Here is a 13,851-nt window from a genome sequence, read left to right on the forward strand (position 1 = left end):
AGATCTTCTGTGTAAGGCACTTAGTACGGTGGCTGGCATATAGTAAATGCTCACTAAATGCTGGTTATGATGTTATGATGCAGATAATGGTATTGTGAGGAAATTGCAGCTCAAATAGATAAAAAACTAACAAGAGGTAAATCTGGGATACAAACCAAAGTCTTCTAACTCAGATCCAGTGTTTTTCTTCCTTGCACACACATTTTAAGAATTTGGGAAAGTCCTAAAATATTTCCTGCAATCTTGTGTTTTGATCTTTATGTCGAAGCACAAATTCTTTCAAGCACAAATTCTCTCATAAACAGAGACCCTGTCGAAGCTCCATTTTCAAAACTCTGAGGAAGACAGCCAAATTAATTCCTACAGTTAAATGATTTCCAGTTCATAGAGATTTTATATAGCTGAGGATTTAAATTGTCTTTCAGTTGAATCCATTGATTTGCATTTCAATAAGAAAATTTGATGGTATCTATAAACATGCTATAGAACAAAATGTATTTAAATTTTTTCTGCTCTAAGAGATACACTGTACACTTTGTTTTTAAGTTATCTTGATTTTGAAAGTTTACTATTTCAGCTGCAAAAAAATCACATGAGTATTTGACTTATTTATGCAAGTGAAACTCAGGTAATTGAGATAGAGTCTTCAGAAGGTAACCATCTATAACCTAGTGCTATGATAGCATAATATATGCTATGTAATGGCATAATAAAGTTATAATGGCAAAAACAAACCTTTCACAAAAGAAATTAACTCATTTTATTTAATTCCAAGCAACCTTACTACTATGAATATTTTTCTTTGGCAAGAAATATGTACAATTATTTTAGTTCTACAATGCCACATGAGGAATAGAGACACTCAAAATATTTTGGCCAGAAATGAATCATGTGATAAAGGGGTGGGTGATGGGAGAGAGAGAGGTGTACCCAAATCTAGGTTCTGCCGCTGGCCACTCAACAGCCAATAAATTGAGGGGCAAGCTTCAGTAGAGAAGAAAGTTGCTTTATTCAGAAAAGCCGGCGATCTGGGGAGAAGGCAGACTTATGTCCAGAGACCAACTCCAAAGATTCTGCTCAGCCATGACAATTTTTTTTTTTTTTTTTGCGGTACGCGGGCCTCTCACTGTTGTGGCCTCTCCCATTGCGGAGCACAGGCTCCGGACGCGCAGGCTCAGCGGCCATGGCTCACGGGCCCAGTCGCTCCGCGGCAGGTGGGATCTTCCCGGACCGGGGCACGAACCCGCGTCCCCTGCATCGGCAGGCGGACTCTCAACCACTGCGCCACCAGGCAAGCCCAACCATGACAATTTTTAAAGGGAAAAAAATCTCAGTTAATTGTTAAGGCAGGAGGTCAGATTCTGCGTCACTTTTCCATTGCGTGCAGGACTGCTGACTTCTCCCAGTCTTCCTTGCCATGCTGTCTTGCTCACGTGGCCTGCCTGCAACTGGTTGTTCTCTTGCCCACGTAATCCGCCTGCGTCCTCAGGCTTCACCTGCAAATTTACTTAGGGGAAGCTAGGGTAGGAGAGTTAGTCATTCTTTAACTACTTAATTCTTTATTTTATTTATTTTTTTTTTGAGGCATTCGCTGCTTTAATAGATGGCTTGTTCCTCTCTTTAATTACAAAAAGAATGAGACCCAAATAAAAAGACTCCTACATTTTTAATAAATGAAAATGTACAAAACTCAATACTTATTCATATTTACTAGAGCTACAAAGTATAATCACTGTCAGAAAATTCTAAAATTAAAATTTGTATTCTCCTCTCCCCTTACTAATCTAATATTTATCAATATTCTAACTAAGCAGAGCATGTAGTCCCACATTTGTCTCAGGAGTTACTCCAAGCACTACATATGACTGGATTTTCAGATAATGAAATGTTTACACTTCATGAGGAACAAAGAAGTTCACCATGAGGCCTATCTGCCCTTCTCCTTCTAAGGACTTTCATTTCTCATGGTTGCCTCCATATTGGGTAACGGTGGCACCATGGGAGACACGACAATCCATGTATTCTTGTAATACATACAGAGTTTTATTAAGAATCCCTGGAAAGGGGGACATTATGTTATATATTGTCAGAATACTTTAAAAAAATACCCACGTCCCCTGGATCAGCAGACGGACTCTCAACTGCTGCGCCACCAGGGAAGCCCTTGCATGTGTTTTAATACAGAGTAAAATGAAATGAAAAGGAACCCCCTAACAGTTTTCCTGACATTGATGATACTTAAGCAGAGTCTTGTCAATGAGTTGATGCTTTAAAAGGAATTCCTGGGCTTCCCTGGTGGCGCAGTGCTTGAGAGTCCGCCTGCCGATGCAAGGGACACGGGTTCGTGCCCTGGTCCAGGAAGATCCCACGTGCTGCAGAGTGGCTGGGCCCGTGAGCCATGGCCGCTGAGCCTGTGCGTCCGGAGCCTGTGCCCGCAACGGGAGAGGCCACAACAGTGAGAGGCCCGCATACCGCAAAAAAAAAAAAAATTGGAAATCCTGCTTTGGGTAAGGCCCAGTTCATGACAGGGTCAATACGTGGCCTTTTCATTCAGAGATGCTACGGATGAGGTAATTGAGGCAGGGAGCCCGGGAAAGTGGGGAGCCCTTGATCTACCCCGTTTCCTTCCAGGCTCCAGGAGAGAAGGGGTGTTAGCCTCTCAGTTGCACAACCCAGACTCAGCAGTGGTTATCTGAGGCAGACAGAAGCCTGCAACCCTGTCTTGATTTTTTTTTCCTTATGCTTTTCTGCTTGAACATTTAATCCCTCTTTTAGTTTCAAATCAGCACAGTGGCAGATATTATCAACAACCATTATCCCTGTCCTGAGGTAGTTGTCAACCCGGGGAGAGAAATAGGATCAGCTCTGGGGAAATACCGCCTGGGCTTTGCTTCTGGAGGCTGTAATTGCCTCTGTCAGGAGAGGGATAAAATTCCACTTCCCTCTCTGCCCACAGAAACCAGTGTGAAATTCTCTTCCCCTGCATTCCTCTGGGCTGGTCCTATTGAGAACGAGGCTGGCTCCGGACAAGAAGGAAATTAAAGCAGACTGCCCCAGTTACAAGGTCTCACCAGATCCTTGCAGCTGCTGTGGCCTTCTCCAGGTCTGCTGACCTCCCCGCAGGCACCATGGCCTGCTGACTGCCAAGGCCATCTCACATCCTTAGCTCGTGTCCACTCTGATGGACTTGCCCTTGCCCAGGTTGACTGATGGATTTAGCACTGATCCCTGACTTGGCCATAATCTTTCTGATGAGGTCACCTTCCTGGCTTTGCACCTTCAGCCTGGTGCTACCTCCGCCTCCTGTGAGTCAAATGGTGTGCACACCCACTTGTCATCGAGGAAGCGAAAAACAAGTTCTGTCCCTCTTGATGAAATACCTGATTACTTTATGCTTTGCATAAAGAGAAATTTGCTTCAGGGAGGACATAATATATAAATGCTGGACTTCCCTGGTGGCGCAGTGGTTACGAATCTGCCTGCCAATGCAGGGCACACGGGTTGAGCCCTGGTCTGGGAAGATCCCACATGCTGTGGAGCAACTAAGCCCGTGTGCCACAACTACTGAGCCCTCACACCACAACTACTGAAGCCCACGTGCCTAGAGCCTGTGCTCTGCAACCAGAGAAGCCACCGCAATGAAGGGTAGCCCCCCACTCACCACAACTAGACAGACCTACGTGCAGCAACGAAGACCCAATGCAGCCAAAATTTAATTAATTAATTAATTAAAAAATATATATATATAGGGCTTCCCTGGTGGCGCAGTGGTTGAGAGTCCGCCTGCCGATGCAGGGGACACGGGTTCGTGCCCCGGTCTGGGAAGATCCCACATGCCGCGGAGCGGCTGGGCCCGTGAGCCATGGCCACTGAGCCTGCGCGTCCAGAGCCTGTGCTCCACAATGGGAGAGGCCACAACAGTGATAGGCCCGCGTCCAGCAAAAAAAAAAAAAAAAATATATATATATATATATATATATATATATATATATATATATATATATATAACAATGCTGAAAATGGGATCGCCTTTTAAAAGGGAGAATGTCTATTCAGCCTAATTCGGGGACTGTTCCTTTTATCCCCATTGTTCAGACTAACTCTACAGTTTGTGAATTAACCAGATATTTTCCCTTATCTTGTTTGGCCATCTGCCTTGCTTCTCAGTTATTTAGAAATTGGTTTAATAGCATCTTTACCAATAAGTAAAGAAACAGAAAATGACATTTTTTTGACAGAAGCTTTTTTTGTCTGTTTGTTCATTTGTTTTTTCCTATTAGATTATGTGGGAAGAGTAGAATTTTACTAAGGATTGAATTGGATATCTTCTGAAAACGGCAGGCTAAATCATGGGGAACAACTCTTTCACTGAGAAGATTTAGGAAAGCTGCACAAAATTTAAGAATACTTTGCTTACAGGCATCAGGGGAACTAACTGCACAGTATGGACTTACGGGGCTGAGATCTATACAACAATTGAACTGAAGGAGGAACATCCAGCTGTAGGCCTTCTGTTGTCCCAGGGCATCTGCTAATGCCTGAGAAAGTGACTGAAAGATTCAGAAGCTGAGCAGTTACTATGAAAGCCTTGTGCGGGGACCTCCCGTCTTCATACCTCTCCCTGTGCCTTCAGTGAAATCCTACATATGGCAGGCTCAGTGCAGACTTAGTGATGGGTGAGTACAGGTCACTGATATGAGCTAGTCTAGTCTCCTTTCCTCCAGCATAACTAGAAAGTAAGACTTTGCTTTAGGAATACATGGTAGGTCCTGGCTAAGCTCAAACTAGAACTCAGAGTATGGAGGATCGGCATCTGGGAATTCCTCCAGGTGCCCTATTGGCATGAATCGGTATGAACAGAGACCTTGGTCTGGGGGCTGGTGGGGGATGAAGGGTGGGATGCGTGGATGCCTGAGGAGAATGGGCAGAATGAGGATAAAGAGTGAGGATGGGTAAGCACGTGTCACCATCACTATTTTTTAAAAATTTTTATTGGAGTAGAGTTGATTTATAACGTCATTAGTTTCAGGTGTACAGCAAAGTGAGTGGGTTATACATATACGTATACACACTCTTTTTCAGATTCTTTTCCCATACAGGTCATTATAGAGTAATGAGTAGAGTTCCCTGTGCTGTACAGTAGGTCCTTACTGGTTATCTATTTTGTATATAGTAGTGTGTGTATGTCAGTCCCAGTTTATTTCGTCCCCCACCCCGGTCACTATTGACTGAGGGGGTAGGGCCCCACAGGGGAAGAGATGTGCTCTCCAAAGGCTCTGTCGCAGAGCTGGGAGCCTCTAAGGACCAGGTGACAGACTGAATCACAAAGCTGGTGGGAGGTCCATCCTCTACGGTCTGCACATTTGGTCCTCCATGGACCATTGCAGCCACCTGCAGAGGACAGCAGGATCCAGTCGAGCTGGGTACCCAAGAAGGGTGCAAGCAGCAAAGGCCAGGGCGAGATACCTCAGAAGAAAGCCGGGCAGAAGGACATAACCCAGCCCTGATGGATCCCAGAAATTCCCTGGGGAGTGAGTGGGGCTGGGGAGAATAAAAGGTGCTGAGTTGTCTCATGAGCATGTGGGAACTGAGGCTCTTCATGTTCACAGTGTTAATTCAGTTCCACCCTGAGTGGGGCCCGGGACCTTTCGCTCCGGATGAGAAATAATAATTTTGGGTGGTGGGGAAGGATAGACTGGGAGTTTGGGATTGTTCTATACACGCTGCTATATTTAAAATAGATAACCAACAAGGACCTACTGTGTAACACAGGGAACTCTGCTCAATATTCTGTAATAACCTAAATAGGAAAAGAATTTGAAAAAGAATAAATACATGTATATGTATAACTGAATCACCTTGCTGTATACTTGAAACTAACACAACATTGTTAATCAATGATACTCCAATATAAAATAAAAATTAAAAATAAATAATTTTATGAAGGAAAATTTTTCAGACAGAGATCACTCTTTCATAAATGTACAGAAATTCAAGTTTTAAAAATTATCCTTTTTTGGGGCTTCCCTGGTGGCACAGTGGTTAAGAATCCACCAGCCAGTGCAGGGGACACGGGTTTGAGCCCTGGTCTGGGAAGATCCCACATGCCACAGAGCAGTGAAGCCCGTGCACCACAACTACTGAGCCTGTGCTCTAGAGCCCACGAGCCACAACTACTGAGACCACGTGCCACAACTGCTGAAGCCCACACACCTAGAGCCCGTGCTCCTCAACAAGAGAAACCACTGCAATGAGAAGCCCGTGCACCGCAACAAAGAGTCACCCCCACTCGCCGCAACCAGAGGAGGCCCGAGTGCAGCAACGAAGACCCAACACAACCAAGATAAATAAATAAATTTTTTTAAAAATTTAAATTATTAGGTTTTTTTTGCTATTGAGTTATAGGAGTTCCTTACATATTTTGGAAATTTATCCCTTATCTGACATATGGTTTGCAAATATTTTCTCCCATTCTGTAGGTTGACACAGCATTTTATTGTTTCCTTTGCTATGAAGAAGCTTTTCAGTTTGACGCAATCCCACTTGTCTATTTTTGCTTTGTTGCCTGTGCTTTTGGTGTCACACCCAAGAGGTCATTGCCAAGACCAATGTTGTGAAGCTTTAAAAAGAATGAGCTAAAGAGTTGAGTAGACATTTTTCCAAAGAAGACATACAAATGGCCAATAAGTATACGAAAAGATGCTCAATATTGCTAATCATCAGGAAAATACAAATCAAAGCCAGAATGAGGCATTACCTCATACCTGTTAGGATGGCCATTAAAAAAAAAGTAAGTGTTGGTGAGGATGTAGAGAAAGGGAACTCTTGTACACTGCCAGTGGGAACGCAGAATAGTGCAGTCATTATGGAAGAACGGTGTGGAGGGGTTATAAAAAAATTTAAATAGAACTACCATCTGATCCAACAATTCTACTTCTGGGTATTTAGCCAAAAGAAAATCCGGATCTTGAAGAGATATCAGCACGTCAGTAACTGATTAGCACAGGAATTCTGGGAATTCAGAATTGCAGCATTGCAGCATTAGTCACAATAGCCAAGATGTGGAAACAACCTAAATGTCCAGGATGGATGAATGGATAAAGTAAATGATATAATGGAATATTATCCAACCTTTAAAAAGAAGGAAATTCGGAATGTGTGACAACATGGATGAAGCTTGAAGATATTCTGCTAAGTGAAATATGCCAGTGACAGGACAAATGCTGCATGGTTGCACTTACACCATCCAAAACAGTCAAACTCATAGCATCAGAGAGTAGAATGGTGGTTGTCAGAGGCTGCAGGAAGGGGAAAAGGGTGTATTGTGAATCAATGGGCATAAAATGTCAGTTTGCAAGATGAATAAATTCTAGAGATCTGCCTTGCAACATTGTCCCTATAATTAACAATACTGCATTGTAGGGACTTCCCTGGTGGCGCAGTAGTTAAGAATGCGCCTGCCAATGCAGGGGACAGGGGTTCGAGAAGATCCCACATACAGCAGAGCAACTAAGCCCGGGCACCACAACTACTGAGCCTGTGCTGTAGAGCCCGTGAGCCACAACTCTTGCGCCCCCGTGCTACAGAGCCCGTGCTCCACAACAAGAGAAGCCAACTGCAATGAGAAGACCGCACACCTCAACGAAGAGCAGGCCCCGCTCGCCACAACTAGAAAAAGCCCGCACGCGGCAACAAAGACCCAACGCAGCCAAAAATAAATAAATAAATTTATTTTTAAAATACTGTATTGTACACTTAAAATTTTATTGTTATTAGATCTCATTGTTAAGTGTTATCATAATAAAATTTCAAATCACACTTTTTTCTTCAGTTCATTTTCAAGTTTCTGCTCTCAACCAGATTTTGTTGAAATTGCAAAGGAAGATTCTATCCTCAAAGAGGCTATGGTCTTACCAGAGAGACATTCAAGGAATTTTTTTGAAAATAGCAAGGTACACTGACTGTTTAACTGGCAGTGAAACTGACAACTGCTATTCCTCTTGTTGCATTTCAAGTTTCATAATTCTAATACACAGTGTCACTTCACTTCCCAATTCCAACTGACATCTTTTTGATGTACATTTTGGGTTGATGCCTAAGGACATTTAGAAACAGTTTAGTGCTGAACATAAGCTGAATATATTCCCAGAATTCCCGTGCTAATCAATTATTTATCCCTTACATATGCTAAGACCAAAAATGAAAAAAAGTTCTATATTTCAGGTTGACAGGAGGTTTTGGGAGACTAGCAAGAACAAAATACTTTTGAGTTTTAAGTCTTAAAAAATGAGCTTCCCAGTTCACTTATACTTAATCTAAACAAGGCAAAGATTATTCCTTTGCCACCATAGTTAAAAATAAACATAAATTATGAGGAACTTATACTTTATATGGAGTGTTTTCGTCTTTTAACATGAGAGTTATTGGGATTTTCTCATACAACTAGTACGCATACTGTGATTCTTTGGTTTTAATTCAAAAGGTAATAAAAATGCTAAATTGCCACTTCAAGAGCGTCTTTTTATCCATGACCTTCTCATTTTTGTATACATATATTTTTTTTTGGCTGGACTGCATGGCCTGTGGGATCTTAGTTCCCTCGACCAGGGATCGAACCCAGGCCCTCAGCAATGAGAGCACAGAGTCCTAACCACTGGACCACCAGGGAATTCCCCATACATTTTTCAATAGACTTTATATTTTTAAGTAACTTTAAATTTACAGGAAAATTGAGAAGATAATATTAATGCAAAGAGTTCCCGTGTACCTGGCACCCACTTTCACCAATTATTAACATCTTAAATTGGTATGGTATACTTGTTACATTTAATAAATCAATATTAATACATTATCATTAACTAAAATATATACTTTATTTGGATTTCCTTAGTTTTTTCCCTAATGTCCTTTTTCTGTTCCAGGATCCACCCAGGAAATCGTACTGAATTTATTTTATTTTATTTTTTAAAGGAGAATGATTTATTTATTTATTTACTTTAAAATTTATTTGTTTATTGATTTGGCTGTGTCGGGTCTTAGTTGCAGCACGTGGGATGTTCATTGCGGCATGTGGGATCTTTCGTGATGGCGCATGGGCTCTCTAGTTGTGGCGTGCAGGCTCCAGAGTGCACAGGCTCAATAGTTGCAGTGCACGGGCTTAGTTGCCTCCTGGCGTGTGGGATCCTAGTTCCCCAGCCAGGGATGGAACCCACGTCCCCTGCATTGGAGGGCGGATTCTTTTTTTTTTGTGGTATGCGGGCCTCTCACTGTTGTGGCCTCTCCCGCCGCGGAGCACAGGCTCTGGACGCGCAGGCCCAGTGGCCATCGCTCACGGGCCCAGCCGCTCTGCAGCATGTGGGATTCTCCCGGACCAGGGCACGAACCCGTGTCCCCTGCACCGGCAGGCAGACTCTCAACCACTGCGCCACCAGGGAAGCCCATGGAGGGCGGATTCTTAACCACGGGACCACCAGGAAAGCCCCCTCGTGCTGAATTTAGTTGTCATCTCTCCTTAGGCTCCTCTTGGCTGTAACAGTTTACAGACTTTCTTTTCCTGGGTGACCGTAACAGTTTTGAAGAGGACTGTCTGGTATGTTGAAGGACGCCCCTCTATTGAAATGTCCTTGACGTTTTTCTCGTGGTTGGACTGAGTTTGTGGGTTTTGGGAGGAAGACCACAGAGGTAAAGTGCCCTTCTCATCACATCATATCAAGGATACATACTGTCAACATGGCTCACCACTGTTGGTGTTGACCTTGATCATCTGGCTGAGGTGGTGTTTGTCAGGTTTCTCCACTGGAAATTATTATTTTAAGATTTTAAATTTTATTTGTTTATTTTATTTTATTTATTTATTTGAAAGCCTGCGCGCAGCAACAAAGACCCAACGCAGCCCAATAATAATAATAAAAATATATAAATAAATAAAATTAAAACACAGCTGTAAAAAAAGTTTGTTCCAGTTTTGGCCATTGGGAGCTCTTTCAGTTGGCTCTTGTGCACCTTTGATACCCCTCCACCAACGTAAGAATTTTTTTTTTTTTGGCTGCACCATGCAGCATGTGGGATCTTAGTTCCCCAACCAGGGTTTGAACCAATGATGCCTGCATTGGGAGCACAGAGTCCTAACCGCTGGACCGCCAGTGAAGTCCCGTTGCAGGCTCATTTTGTATATTTCCTGCTAGAATCACAGAATCAGCCATTTCTCCAAGGAGCCCTGGTTCCTTTTATAGGAGATGTTATTCACAAACCAAGATATGTGTGATCAGTGCTACTGTATTGTCATTTCTTTCTTTCTTTCTTTCTTTTTTTTTTTTTTTGCCGTGCGGCATGTGAGCTCTTAGCTCCCCAACCAGGGATGGAACCCATGCCCCCTGCAGTGGAAGCAAGGAGTCACAACCACTGGACCGCCAGAGATTTCCCTTGTCATTTCTTTTAGACCCTCGTATTTGAGTATACTAATCTCTCTGTCTCTCTGCCTCTCTCTGTCTCTCTATATTTCATATTTCTCTATGTTACTATCTGTATCTATATTAAGCTAAACATGAGTTCTTACTAATGTCTCCAATTCTAATGCATTACCGCATCAATCATTCCAACAATAAGAAAACTAGCTACCATCATCTACCATCCATTTATTAATGCTTAATTTTTCAATTCCTGTATATACACAATACCCCAGGCCCCCAGTGGAAACAACTTTATCAACTAGACTGCAATACTTAAGTGCAGTTCCCTTTGGCTTTAGCGTTAAAGACATTTCCAAAGTTACTAAGTGCAGCACATTTCCCCTCATCCCCTTCAGTGAGGACGTCTTCTACATTTGTAATTCAGTTAGATTCTTTTGTCATAATCTGTATTCATTCCTGGGATCTTCCAACCTTGTGGGTTTTTTCTTCCCTTTTAGTATGCCTTGTACTTTTTCACTGAAAGTGAGACATGATGTATTGGGTAATAGGAATGGAGCTAATTAGGCCTTTAGTTTGAGGTTTTTACGTTAATCTGGCTAAGAATGGGCTTCGTTCAATGCTTGCTATAGTTGTACATGGCTGAGTCTTCCGTTTCCTCTAGTGTCTTTGATTTTGGGTTTCCCTGGAGACTCCTTTTTTAAAAATATTTTTAAAACATATATATGTTTAAAATACATATTTTAATATGTTTAGTTATATATATGTGTGTTTATATATATTTATATTTATATATATATATATATTTTTTTTTTTTTTTTTTTTGGCCATGCAGCATGTGGGATCTTCTCCCACCAGGGATCAAACTCCTGGCAGTGGAAGCCTGGAGACCTAACCACCAGACCTCCAGGGAACTCCCAAATATTAGTCCTTTAGTGAACCTATATTCACAAATCTTTTTTTAGCTTCCCCCCCTTCTTAGTGAGACAACTGGGAGGAACTGGGAAATACCCTTTCCCAAGGCTGGATGAGGCTCTGGTAAAGACTTTTACACTGAAGAGTAAGCCTTTGTAATGGAGAATATGTTATTTTACAAGTTTACCCCCCTGTGACCCCCAAACAAGAAGGGATCTTTCTTGGTTCTGCGCTATGAGAACCTAGTGGAATTGCTGGAGGTAAGACCCACAAAACTGTGGGAGTCCTCTAAGACTGCAGCCTCCTGGAGTTTCTAATTTTCATACTAGTCCACACTCAGCCTCCAGCAAATCATCAAAATTACCAGAGTTTATGGCTCTAGCAGCTTCTGTTCCAGTAAGCAGATCTCACTTGTGCCTCTGGTTTCACCTGTTTCTCCAGGTTTCAGAGTGATTTCCCCCTGATATTTTAGTTCTTTCATGAGTCTAGAAGTTATTGATTTTCAATTTATTCAGCTTTTTTCTTGCTGTGGGGATAGCGTGGTGACGTCCAAGAACTTTAGAAGTCGGAGAGGAAACAGGAAGTTGCACGTGCATTTTTAAAGCTGGATTACCATACATTTTCACAGAGGCTTTTTAAGCAATAAATGAAAAGCAGTGTATCATGAGTGACAAGGACAGGAGGGCGCAGACTGTCAGTTGTGCACTGGCTATGGCTTTCAAAGAAATCACTGTTCCCAAGGCCTACCATTACGTAGCTGAGCATGAAAATAAAAGACCTGAAGCCCCTGAGGACTCATGTCTGTTCTCTTCCTTCCAACCAGGTCATACTGAAACATTTCAGCCACATAAGAAAGGCGTGGTCTTGGGAGTGACATGTACACACTGCTATATATATTTTTTAATGCATCTTTATTGGAGTATAATTGCTTCACAATGCTGTGTTAGTTTCTGTTGTACAACAAAGTGAGTCAGCCATAAGCATACATATATCCCCATATCCCCTTCCTCTTGAGCCTCCCTCCCAGCCTCCCTATCCCACCCCTCTAGGTGGTCAAAAACCACCGAACTGATCTCCCTGTGCTACGTGGCTGCTTCCCACTAGCTATCTATTTTACATTTGGTAGTGTATTATGTCGCAATGCTACTCTCACTTCACCCCAATTTCCCCCTCTCACCCCACGTCCTCAAGTCCATTCTCTATGTCTATGTCTTTATTCCTGCTCTGCCACTAGGTTCATCAGTGCGGTTTTTTTTAATTCCATATACATGTGTTAGCATAAGGTATTTGTTTTTCTCTTTCTGACTTACTTCACTCTATATGACAGTCTCTGGGTCCATCCACCTCACTACAAATAACTCAACTTCGTTTCTTTTTATGGCTGAGTAATATTCCATTGTATATATGTGCCACATCTTCTTTATCCATTCATCTGTCCATGGACACTTAGCCTTCTTCCATGTCCTGGCTATTGTAAATAGAGCTGCAATGAACATTGTGGTACATGACTCTTTTTGAAGTATGGTTTTCTCAGTGTATATGCCCAGTAGTGGGACTGCTGGGTCATATGGTAGCTCTATTTTTAGCTTTTTAAGGAACCTCCATACTGTTCTCCATAGTGGTTGTATCAATTTACATTCCCACCAACAGTGCAGGACGGTTCCCTTTTCACCACACCCTTTCCAGCATTTATTGTTTCTAGATACACTGCTATATTTAAAATGGATAACCAACAAGGACCTACTGTACAGCACAGGGAACTCTACTCAATATTATGTAACAACCTAAATGGGAAAAGAATTTTAAAAAGAATAGATACATGTATCTGTGTAACTGAATCACCTTGCTGTACACCTGACACTATCACAACATTGCTAATCAACTATACTCCAATATAAAATAAAGTTAAAAATAACAGCAACAAAAAAAAGCCGTGGGCGATGCAGTGTGTGTGCGTGCATGTATGTGTGTGTGTTAAGTTTTTTTGAGGGGGATGCTTACAAGTAAAGAAAAGCAAAACTTAATTGGCTTGGTTTATGTAACAGGAGGTTGAGGTCTAGATTCAGGCGAGCTAATTGCAGTGATTCAGATGATGTCACCCAGGATCCACCTTCTTCCCATCTCTCTCTGCCTTTAGAGGGTCTGGGCTCTGCCCCAGACTCCACCTCCAGCTGCCCTCCCTGTTGCCCCTCCTAGGCCCCCCTTCGTGGTTTCAGCTGCTGTCATGTCAGAGTTCAGACCCTCTGAGCATGCCATGCTCTGCCTCTTGCTGTCCTACTGAACAATACTGTGTTCGTATCTTTTTCATATCTGTATATAGGGCTACCTTCCACTATGAGTGAATCACCATAATTTATTAAATTAACAACCTATTTACAGACATTTGTATTATTTTACTTTATTACAAGCAAAGCTCTAGTATTTATCCTTGCAAATATACCTTAGCTGGTATTTTCGTGGACAGATTCTTACAGGGGTATTAATAGGTCTAGGGGTACTGATCGTACTCCTTTCAGCCTCCCAGAGATAA

This window comes from Phocoena sinus, chromosome 9 (assembly GCF_008692025.1).
Source record: "Phocoena sinus isolate mPhoSin1 chromosome 9, mPhoSin1.pri, whole genome shotgun sequence".
In the NCBI taxonomy this organism is placed as follows: domain Eukaryota; kingdom Metazoa; phylum Chordata; class Mammalia; order Artiodactyla; family Phocoenidae; genus Phocoena; species Phocoena sinus.